We start from the raw sequence: 8110 nt of genomic DNA, 5'->3' as shown, positions 1-8110 counted from the left end.
GACAAAATGTAAATGGTAATATGTAATATTGTAACCCACTGACCCCTCTGTTGGCGACTTATGAAATCAAATTAAGTTAAAATTTACCTCTTAAACGTAAAATAACCCAAGTATAAGCTAAAAAGCTACTAAACCTATCTGAATCTCTAACCTACTAGAATTAAGAAAAGTAAGCACCTTTATCCGAGAGGTGCAAGGCTAAGATAACTGTGCAACTACCAGAAACTATTATATGATCTAAATATGACTTTAAGAGTCCTAACCTAGATTAACAAGATATCTTTTTAGAAATTAATATAACCTGTGAAAGCACTACACTCATACACACATCAAACCACAGAATAAAAACCAGATTATCATGCAATGCAAAACCAAGATTCTAACAGTACTAGCATTTAACATCTAAGGAATGTGTAACTCATATGGGAATTACAGTGATTCCAAAATTATTTTTCTTCTTTTTTTTTTACACAATGCATTCAATTTTTGTCATGATGTCTTGCGTCTCAGAGATGTCTTCTCCTTGCCCTTAAAGAAGATGGTTTATAGAGTCAGTGTTCCAACCACAATCTTCACACAGCTGTATGTGAATAAAAAACAGAAACAAAATAAAAATCCAGCAGCCGCATCAGCGAGTGGCATCGAGTCCACCGGCTCGGAGGTAAGAAACCCGACAAAACCCGTCCTCGCCCGATCATAGCTAAATTTGAGCATTATAAACAAAAAGAATTCGTTAGAAGTTGCGGCAGGGAACTGAGAGGGACAGACTTTAGTGTTAATGATCAGTTTCCTAAGGAAATCCTAGATCGCAGGCGAGTGCTGTTCCCAATCAGGAAGAAATACATGATGGACGGCGTTAAAGCCACCATATCGGTTGACAGACTTTATATTAATGGACAGTTGTTCCACCACAGTTACACCACAGGTGGACTTAAAGCATGTTTCAATGACTTAAAATAAATAAATAAAATAAATAAATAAATAAGACGCACAGATCGGTACACGGTGATAAATTAAATACACGCACAGCTAAAGAGCACGTTGGTATGGTTGGTGTTCACGGTTGGGTACAGAAGGCACGGGCTATGGTTTATCCCTTTACACACTCTCTTACTCTTTGCACTTTTTTATTTTTTTGTGTATTTCTTCTTATTTGTCTGCTTCTTTCCTGAACATCAGTCAATCACAAGCACATCATATGATGCTACCTGGGTCTATGTATGACTATTTTCTCAAGGGCATGCACCTTCTAACTTCTCACTCACATCTATGGCGAATGTAAAGTTTGTGACATGGAATGTGCATGGGGCTGGCACCAGAGAGAAAAAAATGAAGATCATTAACCAGCTTACTAGATTAAAGGCAGATGTTGTATTATTGCAAGAAACCCACAAATCAGCTACAAATGCAAGTGAGCTTAATTCACCTGAGTTCCCTAATGTGTTTGCGGCCTGCTATAACTCTAGACAGAGAGGTGTAGCAATCTTAATCCACAAAAGCGTTAGTTTTAAAATATTAGATAAAACTATAGATCCTGAAGGTAGATACATAATAATTAAAATAGCTATCCATAACCAGAAGCTGTGTATTGTCAGTATATATGGTCCAAATGTTGATGACCCCTCTTTTTTCCACCAATTCTTCCTTGCACTTTCAAAACACGGGGATTGTTCACTAATTATAGGAGGTGACTTCAACTTTGGTTTAAATAACGATATAGACAGGTTGAATACAACAGGGACTCAGCGTAGTTGGCAGTCAGTAAGTGTAGTCAAACAATACATGAGTGATTTTGGTCTTTGCGATGCATGGCGTTCTCTTCATCCTATTAGTAAAGAATACACTTTTTTCTCAAATGTTCACCATTCGTACTCTCGTCTGGACTACTTTCTAATAAGTAGCTCACTGCTGTCGGTTGTTTCAGAGACGGTAATTCATCCTATTGCTGTCAGTGATCACGCTCCTGTTATTCTCACCTTAATTAATAAAAAAATAACCACACAAAACAAAAGCTGGAGATTTAATACATCACTGCTTAAAGATGAAGAATTTATAAAATTCATTAAAGAACAGTGGGCCTCATACTTAGAATACAATGATCAACCAGGTACATCGGCATCGATATTGTGGGAAGCTGGAAAAGCAGTGATGAGAGGTAAAATAATTTCTTTCTCATCTCATAAAAAGGAAAAAGAAAACAAAAAGATTCAGGAATTAGAAGAAAAACTTAAGTTACTAGAATTATCTCAAGAAGAAGGGAAGTTAGGTAAAATCCGTGAAGTAAAATTAGAACTAAACCACTATATTGAAAAGCAAAATAGATTTCTAATACAAAGACTCCGAATAGAAAATTTTGAACATGGCAATAAGTCAGGAAGCTTTCTAGCTAATCAGCTTAAAATAAATAAGGAGAAAACTACTATATTTGCAGTTACAGATTCAACTGGTAATACAGTAAGTGAACCAGAGTGTATAAATAATACCTTCCGCGATTTCTACAAATCTTTATACACACCACAGATAAATCCATCAGAGAAGGATATTAAGCAATTTCTGGATAAATTACACTTCCTAAATTATCAGATAACCAAAGAATGACACTGGATTCCCCGCTGACAACAGCTGAAACCCAGGAAGCTCTTAAAAGCATGCCTAATAAAAAGGCTCCAGGTCCAGATGGATTCCCCACTGAGTTTTATAAAGAGTTCTGGAATATTCTAGCCCCAACGTTCCACAGAATGTTGCAGGAAATACAGGAAAAAGGTAGATTTCCAGCTAATATGAACTCTGCCACCATCAGCCTTCTGCTCAAGCCAGACAAAGATCCTGTGTTGCCCACTAGTTATCGTCCCATATCCTTAATTAATGTGGATATTAAGATAATCTGTAAAGCTTTTGCAAAAAGATTAGACAAAGTAACTCCTCTCATAATACATCCAGATCAAACTGGTTTCATCAGAGGAAGGCAGTCATCCACAAATACACGCCGATTACTTAATTTAATTGATTATTCCTACAGTAAAAACATTAAAACCAATATATTGTCTTTAGACGCAGAAAAAGCATTTGATAGAGTAAATTGGAAATTTTTATTCGCTACTCTTCATAAATTCGGTTTTGGCGATTTATTCATAAACTGGTTAAAAATTCTATACAATTCTCCAACAGCCTGTGTCAGGACAAATAATCAAATATCTTCCAGTTTTTGCCTACAGAGGGGCACCAGGCAAGGATGCCCTCTTTCCCCATCACTTTTTGCCATCTTTATAGAACCTCTAGCAGCAACAATCAGACAAACAAAAGCTATAAAAGGTATAAAATGCATGAAAATAGAGCACAAGATTAGTCTGTACGCGGATGATGTATTACTTTATCTCCAGCATTCAAATAATTCTCTTTTACAGGTAATTAGAATACTAGAATCTTTCTCTAAAGTATCAGATTACTCGTTAAACTGGTTTAAATCTACGGTACTGTCAATTAATTGCTCTCTCGAAAACTCCCTAAATTTACAAATGCAATCAGGAAATATTAAATATTTAGGTATTACTGTGTCGAATAAATTAACAGATTTACTTAAACTTAACCATGCCCCACTTTTAAACAGGATAGAAGAGGACCTTGAAAGATGGAAATCGCTTCCAATCACACTTATGGGTAGGGTAGCTTCAATAAAAATGATGGTCCTACCTAGAATTAATTATTTATTTTCAATGGTCCCCAATAAACCGTCATCTGACTGGTTTAAATCTCTAGACTCTGCCATTTCTAAATTTCTTTGGAAAGATAAACCCCCACGTATTAGCTTAAAGACAATACAGAAGACTAAAGACAGGGGAGGATTAGATCTGCCTAACTTCCATAACTATTACTTAGCAAATAGGCTACAATACATCTCTAAATGGATAAAAAATAGTCTTTTAGATGAGCCTTGGTTAGATATAGAACAGGAAATGTGCAATAATATCATGATTTCAGATCTGCCGTTTATTAGCTCAAATATAAAACGGCATACATCCTTCAAAAATATCAACATTAGTTCTACTCTGACAGCATGGTGGGAGTTCCTCAAAATGACAAAGTCATCCCTTATCCCATGCAGTCGTACACCTATCTGGAATAACCCTGATATCCTACAAAATAATAAAATGATAAACTTTACATACTGGAAGAATAAAGGTATTAAATATCTGGAACATCTACTTGACGGAACCGAGTTCATCAATTTTGCTAAACTAAATATGCAATATGGCATTAGTAAAAATAAATTCTTGGAATATGAACAACTTAAATCTATAATTAAAAATAAATATAAGCATATAAATTGTGGTTTACAAGTCCCAACTAATATAATAGAGTTCCTAGATTTAACCCCCCCCCCCCCCCCAAACTACTGTCTAAATCATACAGGACACTGACTAAAATAGATGATTCGATATCTCTTCCTATAATGAAGTGGGAAAAAGATTTATCAGGCACCTTTGAACAAAATTTCTGGGCTCAGACATGTCTAAGAACTTTCAAATTGACTAGAAACACCAACTTACAACTAATACAATACAAAATCCTTCACAGAGTACACTACACAGGACAAAGATTATTCAAGATGGGTGTGGCACAATCTAATATCTGTCCACACTGCATAGGCAATCATCCTGATAATTATTTTCATGCGTTATGGTTATGCACACCAGTCCAGAGGTTCTGGACACAGATATGTAAGGACTTATCAAAGTGCTTGAGCTGTAAAATTACACCTTCCCCATCAGTTTGCCTGCTCGGTAATTTTGAGGAAAGTCCTCTGAAAAAAGAAATAGTTTACATGGTTTTTACTGCTTTATGCATCGCAAAGAAAACTATCCTCATGAATTGGAAAAGTAAACAAAATCTCAGTATCAATCAGTATAGAGATCTTTTGTTGGATCATATTAATCTAGAGACAGCATCTGCTTCCACATCTGATTGGTCTCTTTGGGCTCCTCTGATCAACACCATCACTTAGTGGAATAGGGGGCGGTGGGTTGCTTCCTGCAGGGCGCAGTGGCTGGATGGAGGGGTTCCTGGGGCCCTGGGGGCACTTGGAGTAGGGCGCCTGGTGGATCCGGCTCCGGGGTCTGTTGCCCCCATCTGGGAGGAGTTTGGGAGGCCTACGGGTGGCCTACAGCGGCCGCTTGCGGCGCTCTTTGGGAGCTGCGTGTTGACGGACGTGGGTTACTGACCTGGTAGCTGTGCTGCCGCTGGGTGGGGCCGGGGTGGGTCTGGGGTCCCTGGGGCGCGCCGCCCTCGGGCGCGGGCCCCGGCGGGGCCTCGGGGGTTCCGGTTCCGGGGGGTGTGCCGCTTTTGGTGTGGGCCGGCGCGCGCCCGGGTGTCCGCCCCTGCACGGGGCCGCTGGGGGGCCTCGGGGCCCGTTGAGCTGGTAGGGGGGCATGGTCATTAACACCTCTGGGCAGATGCTCTTCTCCTTCATTGGATAGGCACTCTGCCAGTGGGGGGAGGGGGAAAGGAGGGGGAGTAGGGACCTACCCAGCCTGGATGTCTACTGTCGAATGTATGGTGAGTTGTTTGAACGTTAGTGTTGGGGAGGGATTAAATCTACGGGTGGGGGGGGGTGGGGGGGGTTGTTGGGGGGGGGGGGGGGTTGACGTTCTGGTGGGCTTGTGTCCGGCCCCCTGTCCCGGTCCTGGTCCGTGTCGTCTTCCGGTGCGGGTTTCACCTGGGGGGTGGGGTTTGGGATGGCTCGTGCGGGCCGGCTGGCCAGTGATTTATTTATTTATTTATTTAGTTTAAGTAGGCTTGGTGGGTGGGCTGGGGGGGGTTGAGGTGTTGGTCCTGGTGGGTGGTTGGCTGGCGGGCCCTGCGGCCTCTCCCTGGCCCCCGGGCTACGGTGGTGCCGCTGGCGAGGCCCCCTTCTCTGGGTGGGGCTTTCGGGGAGCGGGGGTGCCTATTGGAGTCAGTAGGGGAGCTGGCTCCCTGGGTTGGCTTCCCAGTCATTTGCTCCCCATCCCCGGACTCCTCCCTCTGCCTGCTCCATCACGCCGCCAGACATGTAGGTCATGAGGGAGGGGGCGTTACTGGAGGTTGCCACTTTCTGGTGACGCCCCTCTCCCCAATTTTATCATGCATCTTAGACACTTTCACTTCAAACATTTTTCACATCGCACACTCATATAGGCCATGGTAGGGGGGGGGGTGGAGGGAAGGCGTCTGGGGGGGGGAGCTTATGTTGTGTGGGCCTCACCTCGGACGGCTCCCTTCACCTCCTCTCCCACTTAGACATTGAGGGTTCTGGGCAGTCACACGGAGGGGGTGCGCTGGCAACAGCTACCTTCCGGAAGGGGGGTGGGCTGTGCCGTGCATCCCCTTCGGCGCTCCCAGTTTTTAAACGCACTTGAGAGCAACATGCAACAACACAACATTTGAGCAGGCGTAGGGAGGGTCGGGGTCTTCTGCACACCCCCGTTCTCCGATGGCGGCAAGGAGTCTGGGGCCTGGAGGAGGTGCGGGCCACTGTGTCCGGGGTCTTGGCGGGGGGCTGCGGTGTGCAGTCAGCGGCTTGCCAGGTCTGGGGCTGATGCCTCTGCTCCCCCCAGGGGGCGGGGGGCAGGGATGGCAAGGGTAAGGTGGGGGGAGGGAGGGGGTTTATTAGGTATTTAGGGGGAGGGGGGGGCTCTGGCCGGGTGGCTCGTGCGGGTCGTGTTGGTCCGCCCTCTTGGGGGGGCCCGGTCCGGGGGGCGTCTGGTCTGGGGCCGGGGGTCGGGCACAAGCAGTCGTATAGTCGATTTGGGGTGACCCCCCCCCCCCCTTTGGTCAGTGTTGGATGTGAGTGTTATGTGGGAATGTGTGTACAGCGTCTTTTTTTTTATTTATTTTTTTATTTTTTTCTCTGTGTGTGGTGAGTGGGGCACAAGGGAGGGATGGGGTGAATGAGTTTGTTTGTTTTTTTTTTTTTTTTTTTTTTTTCCCAGGTACGGGTGTGGTCCGCTCCCTCTCCCAAGAACATCTCAAGTCTCCGCTAGGTGCGGAGCCCATCCCCCCACGTCCTGCCCTCCTCCACTTCGTTGGCGGGCGCCTTGGCCCCCTGGCGCATTGGTTGGCTTCGGGTTTGGGGCGGGTTCCTGGGCGTGCGCCGGCCCACTCCCGGCGGCCTCTTCGCGGGGCCTGGCCCCCCGGGGGGCGGCCGGGGCCCTCGTCGCGGGGGCGGGGCGCCCCTGGGGCCTCTGGCCCTCAGGGCCCATGGCCGGGACCACTTCAGCGGGGCTAGCTGCCGGCGGAGCTCACGGGCTCGTCTCCGCGGCTCTTGAGGGCGTCGGCATTGCGGTGGCTGGGGGATTTCCTCGGGGTCGTCTCTGCTCCTTCCTTGGGGGGGGGGGTTGCAGATATCCTGTGTCGGCCCCTCCTGGGCGACCTGCTTTAGGGACCCCTTTGGGAGTCCGGGGTTACGGGTCCCCTGACGCCTGCCTCTGTGCTCGGGGAAGGCTGGTCTTCGGTTCTCCACAATCACTATCAAGCTATTTCTGGATAATCTTCACCTAAACTAGTGCACTTTCACATCTCCCACAGGTGCTGGGTCCCAGGTATTAAGTGTTCACTTATATACAGTAATCTTATAATTTATTTATTAATTTATTTATGTTTTTTCACTTTCTTTTTTTCAAATATCACATTACACATGTCAGCTTACATAATAATATATATGATTTAGCAATGGCATCTAGGTATTATTTGAGTGTATCTGTTGCTTTATGTCTGTTGGTTGTGCTGTTCTTTTTGTGTCTCTTTCCAGGTGATGGAGCAGACAAAGAAGGTTTTATCATTCTCTCCCTTTTATCTCCTCTTTCTTTCACCTCTACTCTTTTTTTTCTTTTCTTTCACTTTTTGTTCTTCCTTTACTCTCCCATTGTCATGTCCATATAATTTGAAATTCTCCTTGCAGGAATCATAATAAAGCTATTTACAAGCATAAATCAAGTGGAGCACTATGGCGAAGCTGTTTGCTCCACTTGTAAAAGCAAAATCTGTCGAGCTCTATCTGGCATTGAGACATCAATTCCTATTGCCATATTGCTAGACAGGACACTGGAAAAAATAAAAAATAAAAAAAATAAATAAA

This window comes from Fundulus heteroclitus, chromosome 21 (assembly GCF_011125445.2).
Source record: "Fundulus heteroclitus isolate FHET01 chromosome 21, MU-UCD_Fhet_4.1, whole genome shotgun sequence".
NCBI classification, from domain to species: Eukaryota; Metazoa; Chordata; class Actinopteri; order Cyprinodontiformes; family Fundulidae; genus Fundulus; species Fundulus heteroclitus.
Note: the sequence above shows the minus strand (reverse complement) of the source record.